Genomic DNA, 13,852 nt, shown 5'->3' on the forward strand with positions numbered 1-13,852 from the left:
GAGATAGGACAAGAAGACATTATGAGAGTGTACTTGAAAGATGACATGTTGAAAGACATAAAGAATGTGTTATGATGAATGAATTTCTATGAGTATTGTGAGTATACGAAAATATGAAAACATAGTTTGACTTTGAATAGTAAAACAAACACAAAAAAAAATCGATAATAAGAAACTTTTAAAATAAGATTTTATCAAAAGCAATACTCTTAATAAGTGTGATTAATTTACAAGTCACTTAGTTTGCATATTCCTAGTTCTCTTCTAATACGTGTAAAGTCTTCATGTTTTAATGGTTTAGTGAATATGTCTGCTAACTGTTGATTAGTGGGTATGAATTCGAGTTTAATTATGTTGTTTAAGACTTGTTCTCTCAAGAAGTGGTGTCATATTTGAATGTGCTTAGTTCGTGAGTGTAAAATAGGATTCTTAGATAAGTTTATAGTACTAGTATTATCACAGAAAATAGTTGTATTTTAAAAATTTAGACCAAAATCTTTTAAGGTTTGTTTCATCCAGATAACTTGTGTACAGGCTAGGCTAGCAGCAATGTATTCGGCTTCAGTAGTTGATAAGGATACACAGTTTTGTTTCTTACTGAACCATGATACTAGTGAGTGCTCTAGCATATGACATGTTCCACTTGTGCTTTTTCTGTCAGATTTACTTCTAGCAAAGTCAGCATCGTTGTATGAAATTAGATCAAATGTAGAGGATTTTGAATAGAATAATCCAAAATCAACTGTGTCTTTTAAATATCTCATTATTCTTTTTACAGCTTTAAGATGTGATTCTTTTGGATTTGACTGAAATCTAGCACACAAGCAAACACTGAACATAATATCTGGACGGCTAATAGTTAAATAAAGAAGTGATCCTATCATACCTCGGTATACCTTTGTATCAACAGACTTACCATCTTCATCTTTGTCCAAAACAGTAGTAGTGCTCATAGGAGTAGATTTTGAAGCAGTTGAGTTCATGTTGAACCTCTTCAGAAGTTCACGAGCATACTTAGATTGATTGATGAAAACTCCATCCTTGGTTTGCTTAATATGCAGTCCAAGAAAGTAGGTGAGTTCTCCCATCATACTCATTTCAAATTCTTTCTGCATGGACTTAGAAAATTCTTCACAAAGAGTGTTGTTAGAAGATCCAAAGATGATATCGTCTACATATATTTGAACAATTAGGGTATGATTATTCACTAATTTAACAAATAATGTAGAGTCTGCTTTGCCAACAGAAAAACCAATTTTTAACAAAAAGGTTTTAAGTCTATCATACCAGGCACGAGGTGCTTGTTTTAAACCATACAAAGCACGTTTGAGTTTGAAAACATGATCTGGATATTGTTCATTTTCAAATCCTGGAGGTTGTTTTACATAAACTTCTTCATTTATAAAACCATTTAAAAAAGCACTTTTAACATCCATTTGATACAGTTTAAAATCCATATAGCTTGCATATGCTAAAAACATTCTAATAGATTCAAGTCTAGCAACAGGAGCAAATGTTTCATCAAAATCAATACCTTCTTCCTGGTTGTATCCTTGAGCTACTAGTCTAGCTTTGTTTCTAATAGCATTACCTGTTTCATCTAGCTTGTTTCTAAAGATCCATCTTGTTCCAATGATCTGAAGGTCCTTTGGTCTAGGCACAAGATCCCAAACATCATTTCTTTGGAATTGATTCAATTCTTCAGTCATGGCTAGCATCCAGAACTCATCAATGATGGCTTCATCAATCTTCTTTGGTTCAAGTTGAGAAATGAAAGCCATGTTTGCAATCCGTTCTAGCTGAGCTCTAGTTTGAACCCCCTTTGTCAGTTCTCCCAAAATCTGCTTTTGAGGATGATCTTTGATATCGACAAATGTTCTTTGATGATCATCTTCATTAGACTTAGCTGTGTTATCTAAAAATAAATCTGTACTTTCAATATCATCATCGTTAGTTTGCTTATGAACAGATTGATCAATAGATTCACAAAAACTAACATGCATAGATTCTTCAATAGTATTATAACTCTTATTGAAAACTCTGTATGCTTTACTATGACTTGAATATCCTAAGAATATGCCTTCAACGGATTTTGCATCAAATTTATCCAGGCTATCTTTTGTGTTTAGGATAAAGCATTTACATCCAAAGACTTTGAAATAGTCATTTCTTGGAGTTCTGTCATAGAATAGTTTATAGGGAGTTTTATTTAATAAGGGTCTAATGAGAACTCTATTTGTTATGTAGCATGCAGTATTAACAGCTTCTGCCCAAAAAGATTTAGCAAAATTATTGTGTTGGAGCATAGTCCTGGCAGATTCCTGAAGGGTTCTATTCTTTCTTTCTACTACACCATTTTGAGGTGCAGCTCTAGGAAAGGCAAAGTTATGAGAAATACCATGCAAGTTACAAAAATTTTCAAAAAGTTCATTTTCAAATTCTCCTCCATGGTCACTACGGATTTTAACAATAGAACAAGATTTTTCATTTTGTAATTTTTTACATAGGATTTCAAATTGACAAAACGTGTCACTTTTGTTTTTCAAAAATATTACCCAAGTAAATCTTGAGTAGTCATCTACAATAACAAAAACGTATTTATTGTGATTATGACTAGCTACTCTAGAAGGACCAAAAAGATCCAGGTGGAGAAGCTCTAAAGGTCTTTTACTTGAAATGATATTTTTTGATTTGAAAGATGATTTTGACAATTTTCCTAATTGACATGCATCACAAAAGTAATCCTTTTTAAAAGATATTTTGGGTAACCCACGTACTAACTTATTTTTAGCTAATTTAGACATGTACTTAGAATTTACATGACCCATTCTCATGTGCCATAAATGTTGAGAGTCATTATTAGCTATAAGGCAATGTTCTGTGATGTTTTCTAGGTATAGTTCATATATATTATTCTTTCTTATACCTTTTAAGATGATGTTTTCGTTGGTGTCTGCTATGAGGCATGCATCATGATTAAAGCTAACATTATAACCTGTGTCACACATTTGACTAATACTTAGTAGGTTATGTTTTAAGCCTTTAACAAGGAGAACGTCTTTGATAAGAGGTTTATCTATGTTACCAATATTACCAATTCTAATTATCAAACCTTTGTTGTTATCTCCAAAGGTGACGGTTCATCCTTCTTTATGATGAAGAACAGTAAAAAGGTCTGGATGTCCTGTCATGTGCTTTGAACATCCACTATCTAGTATCCATCTGTTCTTCTTGTTTGGAGCCTGCAAATCATTAAGTAAAATTTCTTTTTGGTACCCAATCGGGTCCCTTTTTGTTAGACTTTGGAACCCATATCCATTTGGATTTGGGTTTGTCTACAACCTTAGAGGAGTTAAAAAAATTAACATTATAATACTCCTTATTTGGTTCAGACGAATTTTTCACAAACGTGGTCTTTTGATTCATACAAGAAGGCTTGTTGAAATGAGAGTGGCCAATACCATTCTTGTAGAAAGAGACTTTCTGAGAGGATAAGAGTTTATCCAAGTTCTCTTTACCTTTAGTAAACTTGAAAACCGTTTTCATGAGGTTCTCAGTTTTACTTTTTAGCTCTGAAATTTCTACTTGCAGATTTTTAGTTTTGGAGCTAGTAGAAGAAATTTCAGACATAAGCATAAGGTTTTTCTTTTTCAACTCAGAATTTTCACTGTTGAGTTTTCATTCTTTTGGGAAAGCTTTAGATTTTCAGATTTTAAATCTTTATTTTTGAAACTCAATTTTCTAGATTCTTCAAATAGTTCTTGAAAAGCATCTAGAAGTTCTTCAAAGGAAAAATTAAAGATTTCACTTACAGAACTTTCGTTTGCCATGAAGCACATATTTGCAGTTTCGGCTTCATCATCACTTGACTCTTCACTGCTGGATGGTTCTGAATCATCCCATTGAGCATGCAGAGCCTTTTTCTTGAAGAACCTCTTCTTAGGTTCCTCAGTCTTGGACTTTCTTTTGAGAAGGGGACAGTCACGTCTCAAGTGACCTGGCTTGTTACACTGATAGCACATGGGATCTTCCTTAGGATCTTTTCTTTCCTTGTGCTTGTTTGGAAGCCGGTTCCTTCTCATGAAGCGCTGGAATTTTCTGGTTAGTAGCGCAATTTCGGATTCTTTATCTGAGTCTTCATTCTCAGATAGAGCTGGGAAAGCCAAAGTTTTCTTTATTGGTTGCTCTTCTTCCCTTCTTTCTTTCATGTGGACTTCATAGGCCATAAGATTGCTTATTAAGTCATCCAAAGTAAGCTTAGATAAATCTTGAGCTTCTTCAATAGCTGTAGTCTTCTTCTCCCAATCAGTTGTGAGAGATCTCAAGATTTTCTTCACCTTTTCTGTCTGGGAATATGTTACACCCAGAGATTTCAGATCGTTGGTGATGTTGGTGAATCTGGTGAACATCTCTGTGATAGGTTCATCTTTGTTCATTTTGAACAACTCATATTTTCTAACAAGAGATGAGATTTTGGCTTCTTTTACTTTGTTGGTTCCTTCATGAATAACCTCCAAAGAATGACAAATGTCATATGCAGATTCACATATAGATATTCTGTTGAATTCATTCTGATCAATGGCACAATATAAGGCATTCATAGCCTTTGCATTTAGGTTTGCCATTTTCTTTTCTTCATCAGACCATAAGTTATAGTCTGCGGATGGAGATGTGTATGGATGCTCAACAATTTTCCATACAGCAAAGTCTATGGATTTGAGAAAGATAGTCATTCTGCACTTCCAGTATCCATAGTTGGAGTCATTGAAGAAAGGAGGACGAGATGCGTGTTGACCTTCAATATCACGAGCATAAGAGGTAGATGTCATTTATGCTGGAAGACTTGTTACGTCGAAACCAGCAAACCTGCTCTGATACCAAATGAAATTCCACTAGAGGGGGGGTGAATAGTGAAATATGATAAAGATCGATAAAATAAAATAATCAGGCAATAAGGCACAACACATAAAACACAGAATTTATACTGGTTCGGTCAGTACCCAGACCTACATCCAATCCCCAAGCAAACCACTTGAGCTTTCCACTATAACATCCGAGTCACCGGATAAATAGTACAACATCCTCTTCCTCAGAGGTCTTCTTCTCTCAACAGAGAAGGTGCACACCCTCTTCCTCAGAGGTCTTCTTCTCTCAACAGAGAAGGACAACACCCTCTTTCACAGAGGTCTACTTCTTTCAACAAAGAAGGAATACAGTGAATAACAGAAAGTTACAATACTTCCTATAGAACCTTCAGAAAGATATGAATGCACGAATGAAGGATTCTCAGAATGTTCTGTTTGTCACTGAGAGGATGCTCTTTGTCAAAGAGCTGGACTTGACTTTTTCTCTTTTCTTTCTTTTCTTTTTCTCTTTCTTTTTCAAGGCTCTCTTTTCAAATATTGAATAGGAATTTTTCTCGTTGTAAGCTCACACGTCTATTCCATTCCATGTTGAATAGTTTATTTGAGTGTGTTTATAAAGCTTTAAAAAAGTAGTTGTTACTTTTTGAAATCGTAGCCTTTTTTAAATGTGAAATGTTATGTCATTTCAAAAATATCTTTAGAGAAATTCGAGAATGCTTTTTTTCTATAAAAGAAAAATATAGGGTACACTAGTCGTTGTAATATTTTAGGTAATACATATTTTATGTAAAAAGTCTATTTCTTACAATAGTGCATTGAACGTTGGATTGTAGTTTTGTCTTTATTCTAATTAATGATTTGAGGTACATAAGTACTTCTTTACTTTAAATTAGTGTAATTACACTGAGTGCTTTGAGATATATATTTGTGCATAGTCATGTCAAGTGTTTTCTTTATGTTGTGTTTTTCAAAGTCTTCAGAGAGAATGAGGACAAAAAGAAAGTCGACATTCTTTGAGAAGGATATTAACAAGGATTTGTTTCAGGAGATATTTAATGCTTTGTACAAAGAGAATGATGACTTCAAGTAAGTCGACATTCTATGGTTTTGTAAAAAGGTAACTAGAGTCCTTTCAAAAACATATTATATTTGTATTTCTTTGTGTAGCCGATTTTATGTTTTTTTTTGTCTTCTTCTTATATTAAAAACATTTCTTTTAAAGAAGGTAACTAGAGTCTTTTCAAAAATATATTATATTTGTTTTTCTTTGTGTAGCCGATTTTATGTTTTTGTCTTCTTCTTATATTAAAAAACATTTCTTTAAAGAAGGTAACTAAAGTCTTTTCAAAAACATATTATATTTGTTTTTCTTTGTGTAGCCGATTTTATGTTTTTGTCTTCTTCTTATATTTCTTTTTCATGTTGTCTTGTATATAGTGTAAGGTATAATTATTACATGACAAAATATCTTTTTCATAAAGGGTTGTAAGAAGGTACAATTATTAGTTTTCAAAAAAGAGCTTTTTGAAACTATCGTATACTTTTATGATATAGTTTTTATGAATGAGTATGTAATATGCAATATACATGTTCCTGAAGGTTCTGTTACATATGACTCTAAAGAAGAAAAAAAGTCTTCATCTTGAGGTAGCCGATCTCTTCATTTGAACTTTAGGAATGCATGGCTCATCAAGATTTTTCTTCAAGGAGTATGATTGCACTAGTTGTACTTGAACAGGAAGTCTCCATCCTTTTTGGGTGAGATATCCTTGCATCAAATACTCGTTAGTTTTATGGCAAAACATATTCAGTCATAATATAACATGTTTTAAGAGGACATATTATCATATTATATGAAATCAAATACGACAGTGTATCATATTATGTGACATCAAAACAGAGTTTCTCAACAATGAACACATCACCAGTCGTTGCCTTCTCCAGTCATGACTCTCAGACTTTTTCCGTCAGCATCAGCTCCAAGCATCCGACTGACCCGCCTAATTCTTGGGATGATGTCTACCAGCTTGTTAAGGACACAATGCGTGACTATTTACATGAAGCAATTTCCGACATTGTCCGTAATAAGTTGTGCAACTTTTTTCGGGACAGGAGAACTCCGGCTGCAGGTGCCTCTCAGGTATGAAAGTTTCATGTGATTTGTTTCAAGTCGTTAGATTTCAAGCTAGCATATGCATGATTAGAACACATATTTGCATGATTGAATCATTATGATTTTTTTATGTCAGCCTTAGAATACATCTGAATTCTGTTAATATCTTTCACTTTATTCCTAGCTAGATTATGTGTAATTCACTCATGTTACTTTGATTATCTTAACTTAAATGCATTGCATATAATTTATTTTATTATATTTTGTTTATCAATACTAACCTTTCTTTTCTCTTGTAGGATGCTTGAGATAATCAACGTAGAAGAGTTGAAGGGGCAGATTGAGACAATGAAGAAGATGACTCACAGAATCTTGGCGATGATTAGATTCATGTGTTGAATTTGTTGTACCTTCTTGCTGTTGCAAAAGAAAATCTTTATAAATGTTCACTTGTAAATAATTAGAACTTGGTGAGGATTATAATGGATCGATAAATTATTTTAGTTATTTTTTATATGTACTTTTATGTATACTTTATTTTTTATACACAGGAAATATAAATTGTATCACGAGAATTTTTTTTCGATATTTATGTTTTAAATAATTTTTTTAAAATTTTTTTATTGTTTGCGATAGATTAGTGACGGATATTATCCGTCGCTATTTAGTATCGGCATCTAATTTAGCGACGGATTAGGGACAAATATTTATCCATCGCAAAAGTGAATCAGGTAATGTTTTTGCGCTGAATTTTAATATGTCGATAATTCCGTCGCTACAATAGCGACAAAATTAGTGACGGATTAAAATCTGTCGCCAAACCAAATCTCCAAATATTAACAACAGCCTTGCGATGAATCATGTCATTTGCTACTTCATCGCAAATTAACGACGAAACTTGCGACAGATAGTTTTCGTCGTTAATTAGCGACTAGAATTTTGCAATGAAAGTTATCCATCGCTAAACTGTTTAGCGATGGATTGTAGACAGATTGAGGTCGTCGCTAATCCACAAATTTCTTGTAGTGTACCCGGCTATTGACTTTGCGCTTTACCAAAGTAAAAGGCATTGTCGATAAGCTTGTTAAGCATAACTGATGGGAACGAACTTGGCTTCCATGACTTGTTGCATCTCGACCCACACCTCTACAGGTCCCATCCCTTGACCTTTATGAATATAATGTAAGTCATTCTACCACAACAGTGTATAATCTCGTAGACAGGTTGCTGCCAACTCCACACAACGGTGTTATGAGACCTACTTGGAAGTGAAGTACATGTCCATCGCCAACCTCCAATCCAAGAAAATGGCAGCATCAAGTTGTCCCAATAATTCTGGGGGGTCTAGCTTAATACCATAGGTGTCCATGCGCTCTGTTTGTCACCCATGATAATGTACAATTAGTTCTGGAGGGGCTCATACTAAAAATCGTCATCATCATCAAAATCCACAAACTAATCTGCCAGATCTTCTCGAATCACGTGTCACAGGGGGGCAGTCTCTCAAGTCTATGGCCACAAGAGATATTTGTCTGTCTCTAACCTCGACGTGGGGAGGGTGGTGTATGTTCTCCCCCGATGATTCACTGAATCCCATGTCTGTGTTCGGGGGTCAGAATGAGCACCACGTATACAAGCACATGAGGCTCATATTCTCATGTATGTTGACATCACTTAGCATTGGAGTCTGGTGTGGTTACAAAGACTTAAGTGCCCTTTCTTGCTATTCTTGTCATAAAACGATGGTTTGAGAAAATGACAAAAATATCCTTCATTCAAAAAAGGAAAACTAACAATTCAAAAAAGGGAGAAACATGTCTGTCACCTAGAAAGTCGAGGATGATATTGACTCTTCAAAGTCTACACAGTGAAACTAACCTTAGCCGACGATCCGATGGTGATCCGGCGAAACAATGGTGAGCCGGCGATCCGATGGTCATCCGACGAAACGAACCTGAGCCATAAAAAATGTATGTTTGAACTTTTCATCGTCATCTTCTTCTTCCTTCTCCGTAAAACACTGTAAAACTTTCTCTCTCTCTCTCTCTCTCTCTAGAGAGGAAATGAAGGGAGGCAAAGAGTTCCCCCAAGAGAAGGCCATGAACATCAACCCTCTCACTCTCTCTCCCTTCTCTTTCTAATTCTATGCACATCCAGCAAATGATCCTACATTGCTCCACCAAACACCGACTGACCTGCACACTGACTGTAGCATCGTTCAACTTGATTCGTTGTGGAGCCTGATTTAGAGTTTTTGCCCTTACAGGAGGGGGGTCCGGGGGCTCCCCCCCGGCGCGGGTCCTGTTGTGCGGTCAGCGGGCGGGGGGTCTAGGGGGGCAGTGCCCCCAGGACCAAATCTTTTTGGGGCTTTGTATAATTTTTTTATTTTCTTTCCCTCTTTTAACTATCGAAAAAGAGCAATAAAACGTTTTGTTAAATCGTGTGGCTCATGTTTCCTTCGGTTTTTTCTTGCTCGAGGTTTTCGTAACACCCCTTCGCACGATTTTTTTATTTTCTTTTTCTATTTTTTTCCTACAATTTTTTCAGTGACTCCCCTATAGTGTTTTTTAGTGTTGTGGGATCTCCAACGAGCCTCACAACGATTTATAGTATTGTCCGGTCTTTCAACAATGATTTGTAGTATTGTCAAGCCTTCCTATAGCGATTTATAGTGTTTTTGGGTCTTCAACGAGTCTCACAACGATTTATAGTGTTATCCGGTCTTTCAACAGCGATTTGTAGTGTCTTTCGCAAATCACTATAGTGATTTATAGTGTTTTTTAATCTCCAACGAGCCCCACAGCGATTTATAGTGTTGTTGGATCTCACTATAGCAATTTGTAGTGTCTTCCACAAGTCACTATAGCGATTTATAGTGTTATTCAATAAGCAAATCACTGTAAATCGCTACCCGAATTATGATCAACTTGTCATGGTCATATCTCCCTAACCGGATGTTATATTTCAAATCTGTAAAAAGTGGTGTCTTTGTTATTGAGTCTAGTTTATTCCTGTAAATTTTTAGCGACTTCTATTGTCATTTCATTCCCCATTTTAACTAAATTTTCAGCGACTTCTATTGTCATTTCATTCACCTCTTGTAAGGGCAAAAACTCTAAATCAGGCTACACAACTCATCAAGTTGAATGATGCTACCTACGCTAGGAGGAGCCCTCAGACCCCCTTCTGTAAGGGTAAAAACTCTGAATCAGGCTCCACAACTCATCAAGTTGAATGATGCTACCCACGCTGGGAGGAGCCCTCAGACCCCCTTCTATAAGGATAAAAACTCTTAATCAGGCTTCACAACTCATCAAGTTGAATGATGCTACCCACGCTGGGAGGAGCCCTCAGACCCCCCTTCTGTAAGGGTAAAAACTCTGAATCAGACTCCACAACTCTTCAAGTTGAATGATGCTACCCACGCTGGGAGGAGCCCCCAGACCCCTCTCCTGTAAGGGTAAAAACTCTGAATCGGTATCTACAACTCATTTAGTTGAATGATGCTACCCACGCTGGGAGGAGCCCCCAAACCCTCATTATGTAAGGGTAAAAACTCTAAATCAGGCTCCACAACAGTCAATGTGCAGGTTGAATGATGCTACCCACGCTGGGATGAGCCCTCAGACCCCCCTTCTGTAAGGGTAAAAACTCTGAATCAGGCTCCATAACTCTTCAAGTTGAATAATGCTACCCACGCTGGGAGAAGCCCCCAGACCCCTCTCCTGTAAGGGGTAAAAACTCTGAATCAGGATCTGCAACTCATTTAGTTGAATGATGCTACCCACGCTGAGAGGAGCCCTCAAACCCTCCTCCTGTAAGGGTAAAAACTCTAAATCAGGCTCCACAACAGTCAATGTGCAGGTCAGTCGGTGTTTGATGGAGCAATGTAGGATCTTCTGTTGGATGTGCACAGAAGCAGAAAGAAAAGGGAGTGTGTGTGAGAGGGTTGATGTTCATGGCCTCCTCCATGGGAGATTTCTTTCTCGAATAATCCTGCAGTGCAGAGACTGAGTCTTAAATAATCATCTTCGGGGCACTTAAGTTTTTACAACCATTCCTTTTCTAGAATAGTCATTTTTTTTTGCACCAATGAAGAAGAGGGTACTTAAGTCTTTGCAATCGCATCAAACTCCAACGCTAATTAATGCTGACAAACATGAGGATACGAGACGCACATGCTTACATATGTGGTGCTCTTTGGGACCCCCCGAATATGAGATGTAGCTAACTTGCCCTATTCGGGGGGGGGACATATAACCTGCTTCGCTCGACGTGCACCTACTGGCGCATGAACACGTTGGTCCAAATGACCCCGTGTACAATGAGTCACAGATGAACACCGTGAAATGGACCCTGTCGAGTTGGACCCAAAAATGAGGTTTAGGTTGCTTTGGGGAGGCCTAGGTGCAAGATTCATAGTACCAAATGGGTGGCTGTGGGTGGGTTACAGACTCATGTGGATGGGTTTCAGCTAAGGTTTGGTTTGGTTTATGAGTTAAAATTGGGTTTGGGTGGCCAAGATAATAGGTTTGGTAAGGATCTGGTTGGATTGCAACCGGATAAGGAGGATATTGGATCATCAGACCCAGATTGGTATAGGTCGGATAATGAATCTAGTTTTGAGGGTAAAAGGTCTGGTTAAAACCCAATCCATATCCAAAATTATGTTAGGTCTGGTTTTGGACCCAATCGAAAGGTAGGACACCATGGACTGGATTCATAGTACCCAAGAACAGGGTGTCCGCAGTCGGAACTGATGGGAACCTGCTTGGACCCACGGCCCCAAACACCCAAAACCAGGTTCTGAACGTGGAAACCGGTTAGGTAACCCATTTCTGCACTGGACCGGTTCTATGAACCGGTTCCTGGGTAGAACCAGTTCACCTCACCCGACGCCCTAACTACAACAGGAACCCGCGGGAGGGGTTCCTGTGTGCAGCTGGCTGCCGCCAGGGAGGTGGTTCCCCAACGGCGGTTGTCGAAGGTCACCCCTCGCCCTTTTGTCCCGGACGGCGGCAGTCCGGCGCTGGGAAACCTAGGCGCATCAGGTGGTTCCCATGCGCAACCTGGGTCCATCGCCGGGGAGGGGGTGGCCCAGGGCCGGCCATCGAGGACTGCTCCTCGCCAGCCTGCCCCGTCCAGTGGCAACCCACCGGACGACAGTAGTCCGACGATGGGAAACCCAGGCATGATGGGTGTCATTCCCATGGAGGATAGAACGGTGAGCCACAACCCACCGTCGGGTCCAAGGGCTGGGTCGACAGGCTCTTGCCAGCTCCCGTTATCTAGCAAGGAGGAGTCGAGAAAGAGGGTTGAGACCATCCTCTCTCATCACTCTCCACTGACGAGAGGACATCCGAACCTGTCATCGGGGCAATTTGTCGGGCGTCGCCGCTGCTCATCGGTGGTGGCTGTTGTGAGACGTTGCAGAGGGTCGCAACCTCTGTTTCTTGCTCATTAACGGGCGCCTTCCCACGTCTGATCGCATGAACGCCTCGAACATTTGTTCCTAGAGAATGGTTGATCAAACATCGCAGGCCTCCGGTTTGTATTGGTCATCGTCGTTCTCAATCTTTGCATGTTAACTTTTAGATTGGTCACTCGGTGGGAAGATCATCACAGGACCTTTGGCTTCAACTACTATTTCTTGAATAGTTTCTTCTTGATCGCCTTACGATATCATCACACGATCGAAATATTGCTATGATACAAGTTGATGTAAACTGAAAGAGCGCAATTTATGATAAAATGTTACGTTACCTTACTTTTATGCACGAAAACCAAGGAAAACAGGTAATTATAAAAAAAAAAACTAAAAAAAGTAGTATCCTTAGATAATCCAAATATTCAAACTAACAAAAAAAATCAATCTTTACATGCAATTACGAATCCCACTAGATCCCCTCTCACTGGATTCATCACCTTCATTCTTTTTCTTTTTTCTTTCCTTTGGCTGGAGTTGGATCGGGCTCAAGATCCACGATTGCATCATCATATCACGTTGATGGTACATGTTTCAGAAGATAGGATCCAGATAAACAACATTCAAAAAGATAGTCATCTGGTACCAGAGAGGAATAAAGAAAATTTGGTTTCCAGATCCAAAGTTATGAATTTGGCTAAATCCTTTAAAGTATGCCAACCGCCAAGGGTCAGAAGAGAGATAATGGTCGCAATCTGTTTTGATTCTTGATAAGGACAATATAAGGAATGTTAATTCTATTATTTCGGACTTGAACGTAGAGGACAATTTTATGCCCTTGGCTATTATACTAAATTGTTCCTCATGATTATTTTGTTTTGGAATGTGAGAGGAATAGGTAGGGCTTGGGCAAGACAAGAAATCTTGTGTGATGAAGAAAAACAACATTGATGTGGCATTTTGTTATGGAAGTTAAACTATCCGTAGGTGCTGCAATAAAATCTTTGAAAAGTTTTTCGTGTTTCCAATATGTTGGCAATTTTGTAGTTTGCCCTATTTAGCCGGATTATGTGCTTATGGAATCCATGTAAAGTTTCGATTAAAGAACCGATAATTATGGTGCATGTGACAGACTCTATTGGTTCTATGCTTATTTTTGGAGTCTATGGAGCTAATTATTATACTGATCATCGAGATTTGTGATAGACTCTGTTGTTTCTATGTTTATTTTTGGGTTGTTGTCGGTGATTGGAATTAATCTAGTCTGTAGGGGTGTCAACGGATCGGGTTTACCAGGAACCGGCAGGTACCAAACCCCTATAGGGTTTGGCTATGGTGATAAAGAAGAAGACCTGATTAAGACCCGAGTCTGGATTTGAAGGTCCTGTTAATACATGGAGCCAGGTATAGTTTGTGAAATTTTATACCAGACTCATACTCGACCCGAGT

The sequence above is a fragment of the Nuphar pumila genome, chromosome 15 (assembly GCF_984573655.1).
Source record: "Nuphar pumila chromosome 15, dmNupPumi1.hap1.1, whole genome shotgun sequence".
NCBI lineage: Eukaryota > Viridiplantae > Streptophyta > Magnoliopsida > Nymphaeales > Nymphaeaceae > Nuphar > Nuphar pumila.